At 38.1% G+C, this 13,130-nt stretch overlaps 1 long non-coding RNA gene across 2 annotated transcripts in view; it reads right to left on the bottom strand.

Annotated features, from left to right (window-relative positions):
- Positions 1-718: 718 nt before the first annotated feature.
- The window catches only part of LOC121391698, a 17,943-nt gene continuing 5,531 nt past the window's right edge, over positions 719-13,130 (bottom strand). The window contains exons 1-5 of one of the 2 annotated variants that reach the window (XR_005960377.1): positions 5,306-5,365; positions 2,451-2,542; positions 1,928-2,068; positions 1,534-1,593; positions 719-835 (exon numbers count right to left, since the gene is read on the bottom strand). This is a non-coding gene — a long non-coding RNA (uncharacterized LOC121391698). Of the gene's footprint in view, positions 836-1,533; positions 1,594-1,927; positions 2,069-2,450; positions 2,543-5,305; positions 5,366-13,130 lie in introns of those variants that run through there. The other variant, XR_005960378.1, reaches the window with a different exon arrangement.

Below are 13,130 nucleotides of genomic sequence, written 5' to 3'. Positions count from 1 at the left end.
TTACGGCGATATATTGGTTAAGATATCGGACCGGAGATGGTAGGTAGTGGATTAGGATCCCGGCATCATGACTCACTGGGTAGGTGCAAATCCACTAAACCGACCGTCTTGCCAACTCCGTCCTGAATAGCCCAGATAGTAGACCTTGTCCAGGAAAGTGCTGAATCTCAACTGGATACAAGTACGAACGAATACAAATGATCCGGCCCGAAGTGTTTTGGTATACCGCCATTTATTAACTCCAGGTTTTATCTCCGTTATGAAGGGTTGTATAAATTTAGACCAAGGGCACATTATCGTGTTTACCGTTGCAAGAACGGGCCTGGTTAGAGTTTATGGGCCTAGTACCACTCGATGGAACGAGTCGTGGCGCGTATCCTGTACTGGGCGTGTATCATGTATTGTACCATCGAGTGAACCAACTCCCAACCAGGATCCGAACGCCCGTGCTTGTAAGCAGCAACAGTTTTGAAAAGGCCTACCATCTACGGGTCGCAATTACCGTACATGTATTAGCACAATGTAGTTTTATTTGCGATCGTCAAGGAACGCTGGCAAGTAGTGGCCAGAGGTAAACAATCCTATTACCAGCACTATTATCAACAAAAAACCAAAAACAACAAAAAAAAACCCAAAAAAAACAAAAACAAAAAAACAAAAAACAAAAAACCCCCAACAAAAACAAACCACAACCACCAACCACCAAGCACCAAGCATAAAGACAATTTTAATTTTATTTTATTTTTTATTAACATCCCTTAACCGCATGGTGCACGATGCCGATTCTGAGCTGACGGAGAAACGTGTCTGGCGTCATCGTCCATGGCTTCCAGGACTACAAAATAAATATGTTAAAAGAAAATTTTAAATGGTGGCCAATAGTAAAATCTTGTGTCAAGTTATTTGTTCCAAGTTAAAAATGATTAAAGACTATTTCAAGTTTGCTGCAATTGAACCGTTTGCTATTAAAAGTTCTTTAACCACCAATTGCATATTGATTCAAATTGTATACAACATCTACAAAGATGTTTCTAATCATCCAAGTGGACTAACCTCAAATAAATGATTGGTGTATATTACAACTTTAGCTAAGAATATATCAAATATTTTTGTAAATAAATGTGCAAGTGATCAATTAAACTGGTTTGATATTCCATACATGGCAATAGTAATGCGTGATTTACAATTGGATCTTATCCATCAACACAAAAGCAGCCGCTTCGAGCAGGGAATCCATTCGTAGTGTTCAGTGTGGATCAGAGGTGTGAGTCCCGTGTCCAGAGGATGCTTCTCCACCTTCCTTATACATCCAATGTTTCACAAACACCCGGTACGTACCACGAACGAATGGATGCCCTGCTTTACCTGCATTCTTTCCAAATATCCATGGCAAAGTTTGTATTACGCAGCAAATTCTGGAGAACTAACTTGTCAGTGCGACAAAATGTGGCAAACCCATCAAAATGTGACTCACGCTCAACTTAAAATTTGTGAAGCAACCCCATTAAAATCATGGTTAAATGTATTACTTACATTCCGTTTTGCTCTCGAAGTGGAAATGTTTCAATTCACTAAGACTCAGTTTGCCATCGCCTGTAAATACAAACGTCATAAACGACCGAATAGCAATATTTCGTCAAATACGTTCTACAACCTAGGAATACAACTACATTTATTGAGCGCAATCTTGATACACGGCCATAATAGCACGTTAAATTAGTTTGTTAAATTTTAAAAGTAAATACGAAATTTAAAAAGTAAATGCAGGTATACACTAAAAACTGTGCCTTTGCATTTAAATTTTATGTATTTCATATGTATCGAAGTTGAGCCGATTATGGCAATAGTAATGAAGTTCCAAGTTCTTCTAAATTTAAGATTTACCAAGAGCCATAAACAATTCCATGGGATATTTGAAATTGTTCACCGTTTGTGTCTGCATTATGGAACCTTTTCAATAAAATCAGGTAAGGGATTTTCAGCCCTGCGATTTGGACGATTTCAGTCAGCTCCACAAATCCATCTCCGTTAACATCCAGTTTGTGTAAATTTTGTCAATTTCTTGTACCTGAAATTATCAAATTTAGCCGTTGGGACCTTGACGAAAAGCGTTAATGTCTTTAAGTCGCATCTATAGATACGTTCCTACCGTGGCAACACGTTTGCACGTGCACACACTAGTACTCAACTTTCTGTTGCAGTGTTTTATTAGTATTAGAAAATGTACATTGCAACAAGATACAAACATTTGTATTTTACAAGAAAAAGCTACATTTTTTAAGAGCGGCGTTCAGTTAAAGTTAAGTTTGTTTAGCTTAATGACACCACTAGAGTATTGATTTATTAAGCATCAGCTGTTGTATGTCAAACATGAGGAAGCCCTTTACATTTTTCCATTAGCAGTGAGAGGTCTATTCTATACGTTTTTCTATAGACAAAACAGCACATACCATGTCCTTTGATATACCAGTCCGGGAATGGGTCAGTCAAAGGGGTTCGACCTTACGACCCAAGCATCTTCCGACTCAGTTAGATTCCACCCCTAAAAATATAATGGGATATCATCAAACATATTATCTTTCCTTCAGTTTTTTTTTCTTTTGATAGTATGATAAGGTTACTGACAGATTTATATTCATGTTACTGATAGTGTTAACACTGGTGTAAATCATATTTAAATAGGCGGACCCGACAAGATCGTTAATCTACACCTTGCTTCTTAACTAAGTATAGTTCAATCCTCCCAGACCCAAGCATGCAAGAAAACGTTTATGTTAATTAAATGTCTTACATTTCCGATATTTGTGATCCCAGAGCTGCTGCTCATTGTTAAAACTCATACATCGCTTGTAGGCCAGCAATACAGGTAGTTCCAGTGATCGGTCATAATACAAATAAATCTCTGTTCGGTTCTACCGATGTGCTGAACCTTTTGTTTGTATTTTGTTTTGTTTAACGACACCGCTAGAGCACATTAACAAAGCACATTGATTTATTCATCATCGGTTATTGGATGTCAAACATTTGGTAATTTTGACATATAGTCTAAGAGAGGAAACCCGCTACAGTTTTCTATGAGTAGCAAGGGATCTTTTATATGCACCATCCCACAGACAGGATAACACATACCACGGCCTTTGATACACTGGCTAGAACGAGAAATACCTCAACGGGCCCACCGAGAGGGATCGATCCCAAACCGACCGCGCATCAAGCGAGCGCTTTACCACTGGGCTGCGTCCCGCCCCATAAATATAGCGCTCGCCTGATGCGTGATCGATATAGAATCGATCCCCGTCGGTGGGTCCACTGGGTTATTTCTTTTTCCAGCCAGTGCTCCACAACTGGTGTAACAAAGGCCGTGGTATGTACTACCCTGCCTATGGGATGGTGCATATAAAGGATCCCTTGCTACTCATAGAAAGCTGTAGCGGGTTTTCTCCCTGAGACTATACGTCAAAATAACCAAATGTTTGACATCCAATAGCCGATGATGAATAAATCAATGTTAATCGAAAAGAGTAGACCATGAAGTGGCGACAGCGGGTTTCCTCTCACAATATCTGTGTGGTCCATAACCGTATGTCCGACGCAATATAACCGTAAATTATATATGTTGAGTGTGTCGTTAAATAAACTAATTCCTTCCTTCTAACAGATTTCCAACACTATAAATAACAAAAATGGAGTATGCATGATTTACCAGCCAGGACAAAACTCTGTAACACTACAGTGTTCTGGGGAGAGGGAGAGAGTCCTAGCTCCCCATACTATGTTTCACTGAATATAGCTCTGCTAGTTGCAATGTAATCAATTACCCCTCATTCAGAAATTTCACAAAAGATTTTTTTATTGTCAAAACGTTTGTTTTGTTTTGTTTAACGGACTATTAGAGAACAATGATTAATTAATCATTGGCTATTAAATGTCAAACAGTTTGACTTGTAGTCTTCACAGAAAACCCGCTATATTTTTTCATTAGCACGAAGAGAACTTTCCCACAGACAGGACAACATATACCACGGCCTTTGATATACCAGTCACGGATCACCTGAGACCAGCGCTCAACCAACCGAGCCCCAAATCCCGCCCATTTTTGTAACGTGAAAAATTCTCATTTAATATAATTATCATAATTATAAGAGCAGACTGAAATCTGCGTCATAGTAATATTTTTATTATAATTGACGAAGGTGCATAATCGAGGCAAGCTTTATCTACGGACCATATTACAAGGGTAAAAAAAACTGCTACGTAGGCCTAGGAAAGTTAAATTTTGTTTGTTTAATTACACCACTAGTGCACATTGATTTATTAATAAATCGACTATTGGATGTCAAACATTTGGTAATTTTTACATTATATAATCTTAGAAAACCCGCTACATTTTCCCATTAGTAGCAGGGGATCTTTTATATGCATCATTCCACAGACAGAATAGCACATACCACGGCCTTTGATATACCAGTCAAAGTGCACTGGCTGGAACAAGAAATAGCCCAAAAGGCCCACAGACGGGGATCGATCCCAGACCGACCGCGCATAAGGCGTGCGCTTTACCACTGGGCTACGTCCTACCCACATTTAGGCCTGGTAAATCGCAGTCGTTACAAATCGACTTGAGGAAACTCAGACATTACAAACTTAGTTTAGAAGTCATGTCCGTTGCAAATCCATTTGGGAAAAATCCAATCGTTATTAACGTATTTTGGAAAGTTGGGTCCTTAACAAGCCTGTTTTGAATCAACAGTCGTTAAAATCTTTCTTTGGAAATCCCGACTCAATACAACGTGCTTCAAATGGAATTTGTTTAAAAAAGGAGGGTGTTTTTTTGTTTTTTACAAACTCACTTTGGAAATAACTGTCATTACAAATCTTTGAAAATCATGGTGAAGTCAAACTAATTTTGAAAATCACGTCCATGTTGGAAACTATTTTAAATTTAGAGACTGGTTTCTATTATAAAGTTTGTTTTGTTAAATGACATCAATGGTCAATACATTGATCGACAGCTGGTCATTGTGACACGTAGTCAGAGGAAACTGCAAAAATGTTTTGCATTAGCAGCAAGGGATCTTTTATGTGCATTTTCTTCTAGACAGGACAGCACATAGGCCTACCACGGCCTTTGATATGCAAGTGGTTTGGTACTGGTTGAGCCTGGTGGGAAAAAAACACAGTCACAGAATAGGCCCACCAAAGGACGTCATGTGAGTACTCTACCAACTGAACTCAGTTTCTATTATAAATTTTTACAGCAGAAAAGATACGTCGCCACTGGCACTTTTAACTATACACAGCTCACCAGGTCTCGTGCTTGTAAATGTATATTATATTGTTACTGCAGATAAATGTATATTATATTGTTATTTTTGCTCTGCCCATATTCGGGTGTTATGCAAATAAATTATTCTTATTCTTATTCTTATAAAACGATTAAAATCCTGACTCAACATTTAATGACGTCACGCGCATACAATTTGTATGGCGTTGTCATGACATTACTGTCTAAGACTCTAAAAGTTTTATAAGCCTCTTGTGTACTAGTCGTCAAGTTAAGGGCCAGTATAAAATTTCACTTTACTTTTAAAAAAATTAAAAACAAAAAAGAGTTCATTTTATTTACGGTTATATGGCGTCAGACATATGGTTAAGGACCACACAGGTATTGAGAGAGGAAATCCGCTGTCGCCACTTTATGGGCTACTCTTTTCGATTAGCAGCAAGGGATCTTTTATATGCACCATCCCACAGACAGGGTAGTGCATCCCACGGCCTTTGATATACCAGTCGTGGCGCACTGGCTGGAACGAGAAATAGCCCAATGGGCTCACCGACAGGAATCGGTCCCAGACAGACCGCGCATCGAGCGAGCGCTTTATCTCTGGGCTACGTCCCGCCCCTGAAATAAATGAAGTGTCTACGTCAATAACCTATGATGTTCAAAGACATAGTATTATAACGGTCATGCATGTCAAGGTCATAATGGTACACTAAATTAAAAACCTATAATTGTGGTAAGCCATTAAAAGTAGTTGGTAAATTGTGCTGTCGTAGGCAAATATTTACAGCGCTTGCACTTGCAGTTATATTATTGGTAGAACTGCGGCAACCGGGTCATCACCTAGGAGCAGCAAATCGTATGCATGTTTAAATCGATAACGTTATTGTAAGATGAAATCATAAATAACGATGTTCTCGCCAACGGGTGTCTAAGAAACGTAATTTCTCAGATTACAAGTGAATTCTGCATATCATCAAAGCCACATGGCGAGAAACAAGAAATTACGGGATGTTATTTTTACTAAAATTGCTTTTGCGTGTAACCAAAAATTAAACAAACATATCTGAAGGAAATCACAGTACATGCAGAAGACAAATTTCAAATTGATGATCTATTCCAAATGATTAAATATCACAAATAGACATTATTGATTGCAGTTTCAAATGTTACGAATACAGATTCCAAATCAAGTCCGATTTAATACATAGATAAGCAGTGCGCATCCAAGATTTATAGGGTGGGAGTCCACACAATTCTAAAAAGGGCAAATTTGCCACTAGTAAGCTTCCAAAGGGAACGATATCTGTAAGAGAAAGGAAGGAAATGTTTTATTTAACGACACACTCAACACATTTTATGTACGGTTATATGGCGTCGGACAAATGGTTGTGGACCACACAGATATTGAAAAAGAAAACCCGCTGTCGCCACTTCATGGGCAACTCTTTTCGATTAGCAGCGAAGGTACTTTTATATGAACCTCCCACAGACAGGATAGTACATACGACGGCCTTTGTTACACCAGTTGTGGAGCACTGTCTGGAAGGAGCTGTAAGAGAGTTCAATGAAATACTTCCCTAGAATATATTCTAAAGTAGAGTTGCCTAGAGACACGTTTTTAGGTCAATTTACTGTTCTATATTGTAGATAATGATTTGTTTTATAAACGGGCGGGTGTGAGTGTCTCGAGACTCTTGTGAACCCCGCTTTTTGATCCGCCAATGATAACTTAAGTCGGATTATGACATTGGTCAGATAGGCCTTGGAGGGATCTAACACCAGGAGAATCTAGTCATGTTTTCTTTCAATATATTTTTCAGGGGAGCATGACGCGACCCCCTCCCCTTATAAACGTCGCTCACTACAGTTTCGACCACCACCCCTGCTAAACTTCCTACACACGCGCCTGGATTCCTATTCTGTATATAATTGGATTAGAAAGATCAGTGTATAGACAATTAAATAGATATGTAGATTATTGCGTTGATAATCTGTCCCTCTTATAATACTCGCTCGTATTTTTAAAATGACGTAATCTCACAATTCCGTTCCAACCAGTGGTCCACAACTGGTTCACCAAAGGCTGTGGTATGTACTATCCTGTCTGTGGGAAAGTGCATATAAAAGACCCATTGCTGCTTATCGGAAAGAGTAGCCTATGTGGCGGCAGCGGGTTTCCTCTAAAAATATGTCAGAATGACTATATGTTTAACGTCCAATAGCCGATGATAAGATAAAAATCAATGTGCTTTAGATAAAACAAACTTTACTTTTAGTCTCACAAAGTTTAAATGCGTTCTGCTCCAGATATGCAATTAATCTAATTATATTCCGAAACGTCTTCGCTAGCAGCTTCAGTGCTTCATGACAGCCGTACAAAATTTGATCATTTGTTCTATTTTCAGAATAGAATGCGGCAGAATAATTGCGTTGAGGTTTGAAAAATCTAAACTAGTTGTTATCGTCGAAATATCTGCGCGCGATCTCTCGCTTTATTCGACGTATTGTGTCATTATTCTCAAGGCCAGGAGATCTATACTGTCAATTTGTATCAATTACAGACTTTCTAACCAGTGACATAAAAAAATTCTTCAGAAAATATCTCATTAGCTCTTAGAGCTGCTGGTCCAGGAGCACTTGGCGCCTCTGTATTAACAAGACCACACGTGTTTTTCAGCCACCAGGTGGCGCCACAATACAACTCTGCTGACGTAAACTAACAGGACCATCATCCGCTTTCAAGGGGCGCTGGATTGGTTGATATGTTTATGACGCCCATTTGAACTTTGTTTAAACAGAACTTGCCTTGCTACTGGGAATATTATGATTTGAGATCTGGACAATAAATCAATGTATAATCCCACACCATGTTTCTGTGTACGTTAACACACATACCTAGCAGCTATAAAGACGAAATCTGGTGTTTTTGGGGCCCCATGAGTCGCTGAAGTAATAACAAAACTGAGTCAATATTAAACAGGTATTCGCATGCTACTGCTGAAAGCCACACAAATCGCAACCTGTTAGAAATCTGTGTTTCTTCAGAAAATTGAATCTGTAATTTGGACGTGTCAGAAAATGACCACCAGGAAGGTCACCTTGAACAAAGTTACATCTGTAACTCGGACGTGTCTAGCATGTACAGATAATACGTTTGTAAGCTTTTAAAATTTGAAAGTTTAAAATTTAGTTTTCTTTAACGACTCCACTAGAGCACATTGATTTATTGCACATCAAACATTTGGTAATTTTGACATATAGTCTTAGAGAGGAAACCCGCTACATTTTTTCATTAGTAGCAAGAGCTCTTTTATATGCACCATCACACAGAAAGGATAGTACATACCACAGCCTTTGATATACCAGTTGTGGTGCACTGGCTGAAATGAAATATGGTATTGATCCTAGACCGACAGCCAATCAAGCCAGCGCTTTACCGCTGGCCTACGTCCCGTCCCTTAAAATGTGACAGCTAATATAGCAATATAACGACGCTGAATTTGCAGTCTACATCTGCAATCTGCTTCTGCAAACAAGAATATTTTTGCTCCACTTTTAAATTTATGCTTTTGTGATATTCTTTAAAAAGTCATTTTAAAATCAAATGAATGCATTCTATCCAAAAATGAAAGTAAATGAGGAAAATAACGATGCTAATAGTCCTCTAGCTGTTAAAGATAAACACAGAGATATATTTTTAACTGGGTAAAGGTGTATGCTGTTACGAAACAGAACCCGCCAGCTGACAATTCGAAAACACACTTAACAAAAATTCTAGCACAACAACTTACTTTGTTTTGTTTATTTGAGAAACACCTTTTGGTGAACTGGTTTCTATATATATATATCGACTAAGGTCATTCCTATATTCCAGGAATCACCTTAGTCGATATATATATATATATATATATGTGTGTGTGTGTGTGTGTGTGTGTGTGCGTGTGTGTGTGTGTATATATATATATATATATATATATGTATGTATGTATATATATATATATTTATATATATATATAATAACTTTTATATATAATGTTTTTGCCATATATATATATGTGTGTGTGTGTATATATATATATATATATATATATATACAAGTATTCTTGCACTGCACTGCAAGATTGCAAAGTTGCGAGACTTTAGTGAATTAGATCTAGCATGTAAGCCCAATCCTCGCTCATCACTATTCGACTATTAAAATAATAATAAATGTGCCCAGGACTGTGTGCTTGAACATTAGATGGAGATAGGCACGAAATCAAGTTAAACCAAACTACAACACTAAGTCATGTATCGTCTGGCATGAGTTCAGCCAGACCGAGCAGAAAAACGTCCGCTAGACTGGTTTATGCGCTTCACGCTAAACCAAAATGGCCACATCGGCAACCAATCAAATATGTTCGCGAACGTTAGTGAAACGTTAGCTGGCTACACTGAACCTGGGGCAGAATTGAACGTGCTTACAGGCGGTCACAGTATATAATAGATTCTTCGCTGTTTACATGTAGCTATGTGTTATCCTGTTAGTTGGAAATTGCATATATATATATATATATATATATATATATATATATATATATATATATATATATATATATATATATATCCTGTTAGTTGGAAATTGCATATATATATATATATATATATATATATATATATATATATATATATATATATATATATATATATATATGTATGCAATTTCCAACTAACAGGATAATACATAATATACCGTCTTTGATATACCATCCATGGAACTCTGTTTCCAAACACAATAATGATGAAGGAAATGTTGAGAAGAATTCCGCAGAAACATCTAAAATATCTCACAACACTTTTCGTTGCGCAAGTTGAGTAGCGTTCTTACGAACAGGAACCAACTGTTTGGCTTCGCATTTCCAATTTTCTAATTTTACACGGGGTGATGTAAAGAGATGTATTGATATTGTTGCTCTTTTAAAGCTTCGGACTTCTTCTTTTTTTAATTTTGCATTTTAAAAATAACCTGCTAAAATAGACATGGCCGAAAGATGATGGATGTACCTACAATATATTTTTGTTTTGGAACTCCCTAGCCTCGTTCCTTATCTTTGTCTTTGAACATGCTGGTAAGTCGGTCAGAAATTTTGAGTGATTTGACAAAGTTGTACTGAATATAGTGTAACGTAAGTAAAGATCCGACCTGTATTCAATGAATGAATAAATGTTTAACGACAACCCAGTACAAATGTATATATATATATATTCGTATACTGACGGAAAACACAAACGCAAGTTCAGTTTTGGTAATATAACTTTGTTATCCTTATACCAAATGTAATAACATTTGACCTGATTGTACTTTCTAAAGAAACTTTGGTTAAAATTGGGTCAACCGTGAGCACGTGCGAAGCTGCATGCTTGTTACCGATTTGTCAAGAAAGCGTGCATCCGGGCCACTGACATGTGCTATGGACTTGGAACACCAGAACAATGCACATCGAGTGCACAACCATAAGCATATGAGACAGGGGCAAGGGGGGGGGGGGGGGGGGCAGTGCTGGAGCCAAACATCAAATTCGGGCAAACATTATACAGATATTCGGGAAAAATGTGTTGGACTGAGACTTTTTAACTTTGTAATTCCATCATTCTACCTGCAATATTAGTTGTAATGTAGTGATTCGTTTGCAACCCTATATAGCTGTTTGGTAGTAATGCTAATATGAACAAATGTTGTTATCTATATTCGGGCATTTTTGTTTTAATTCGGGCAAAAGCCAGCCTGACCCCCTAAACCAATGGGAGCCCATACGTCTATATGCAACACGACTGAAAAGCAAAATGCTGTGAATGTTACAAGTTGATAGGGGTATGGCTAATGCTCTTATGCAGGGGCAAACGCAACGTCGAGTCGCCCAGCAGTTTGTGGTACACGAGTCAACGATAGCTTGTTTAGTGGGGCGTCTCTGAGTCACAGGAAGATAGCTGACTATCCCAAGAGCTTAGATTGTAAGCCCCATGCATGTGGTTGAGTTAAAGAGCGTCCTTTTTATGGATGCCTCAATAGCTCAGAGCGCATCGTGGTTAGTCTGTAATTTGCGGGCGATTCGGTGCCACAGGTTCGATCCCCAGCAACGGAATCGGACAATTTGTGAGGCCAGAAAGGATTTAATTATCCCCTGCGCCAGTCAGTTAATATCTATGTATGTAACAGTCAACCTCGACATACATAAAATATATATTTATTCATACATAAATACATACTAGCCAGTGCCAGGTCTGCCCACTGTTTCATGCATGTAAGCGGGATCGACCGCGTAGATTGTAGGCCCCATTCATGTGGTTGAGTTAAAGAGCATCCTTTTTATGGATGCCTCAATAGCTAAGAGCGCATCGTGGTTAGTCTGGAATCTGCGGGTGATTCGGTGCCACAGGTTCGAGTCCCAGCAACGGCATTGGACAATTTGTGAGGCCACAAAGGATTTAATTATCCCCTGCGCCAGTGCGTTAATATCTATGTATGTAACAGTCAACCTCGACATACATACAATATATAGATATTCATACATACATACATACATCACACACACACACACGTTTATAATAGCTAGTGCCAGGTTTGCCCAGTTTCATGCACGTAAGCGGGATCGACCGCGTAGCTTGTGGGCCCCATGCATATGGTTCAGTTAAAGAGCATTATTTTTAATGATGACTCGATAGCAGAGAACGTATCGTGGCAAGTCTACAAGATACTGGCGATTCATTGCCACGGGTTTGAATCCCAGCAACAGCGTGAGATAATTTGTGAGGCTAGAAAGGATTTAATTATCCCCTGTGTCAGTGCGTTAATGTCTATGTATGTAATAGTCAAACCTGACATACATACAATATATAGATATTCATACATCAATACATACATGTATAGATTTCTTCCAATCTTACTTCCCAGTGGTCGTTGTTGGAACAGCCTTTGTGTACTATTTTAACCATTTTTAAATGATTACTTAATGCTGCAACCTCAATTTTATTCAACAATTTAGAATGTGTTCGCAATGTTTCGATTATACGTCCAGTGTCACACAGCCATTTGAGAGAGCACCCGTTGTAGATCGCTGGAGATCATGTTTTCTCCACGATGATGACTCGGTCGCCACAGCCATAACCTTCAATAAACTAAGCAGGACCGAAATTGATTGCTTTCTGACGTATAAGTTAACACGAGACGCGTGAGTGCTGTAAATACGTTTTGGCAGGAAAAGATGTTTAAATTGTTGGTGGTGGGGTGTTTTGTTTTTTAGTTGTTATGATTTTGTTTTATGTTTTGTTTTTTGTGTTTTTGTTTGTTTGTTGTTGTGGGTTTTTTTTTAACAATATGTTGTAAGATAAAATATATCCCACGGCCACTCATGTAGCATTCTCTGTATCACCGTACTGAAAACGTGACGTATCTAAGCTGTTTAACTGTACACTACACTAAAACATGGCGAACAGATTATATTTGTCTATAATAGCGAAAAATCACGAGTTTATTTAAAATAGTTTGGGCTATGGTATTATTAAACATTAGTAAACGTTGATACATGCATATGTATGTAGTAAGTACTGTGTTCCTAAGACATGCTTACATTAATTCGACTATGTCTTGTGCAGATATATACGTTTGCTAAAGTTAACATTTTTTCTCTCAACTTTTTAGGATGGCCGGTCTCGAATATTGTCCGTGTTCCACAAGTATTCCAAAAAGGAATAGGTGATCTTCCGCAACTTCTACTTAAGGATTTACGGTAAATAATCGCCTTCATGAGCTAAAATTAAAATCTAAAATAATAGCCACCTGGTGTTTCACTGTTGTTTGGTGCTGTTT

The sequence above is a fragment of the Gigantopelta aegis genome, chromosome 3, assembly GCF_016097555.1.
Source record: "Gigantopelta aegis isolate Gae_Host chromosome 3, Gae_host_genome, whole genome shotgun sequence".
In the NCBI taxonomy this organism is placed as follows: Eukaryota; Metazoa; Mollusca; class Gastropoda; order Neomphalida; family Peltospiridae; genus Gigantopelta; species Gigantopelta aegis.
This window is presented reverse-complemented; position numbering and strand designations above follow the sequence as displayed.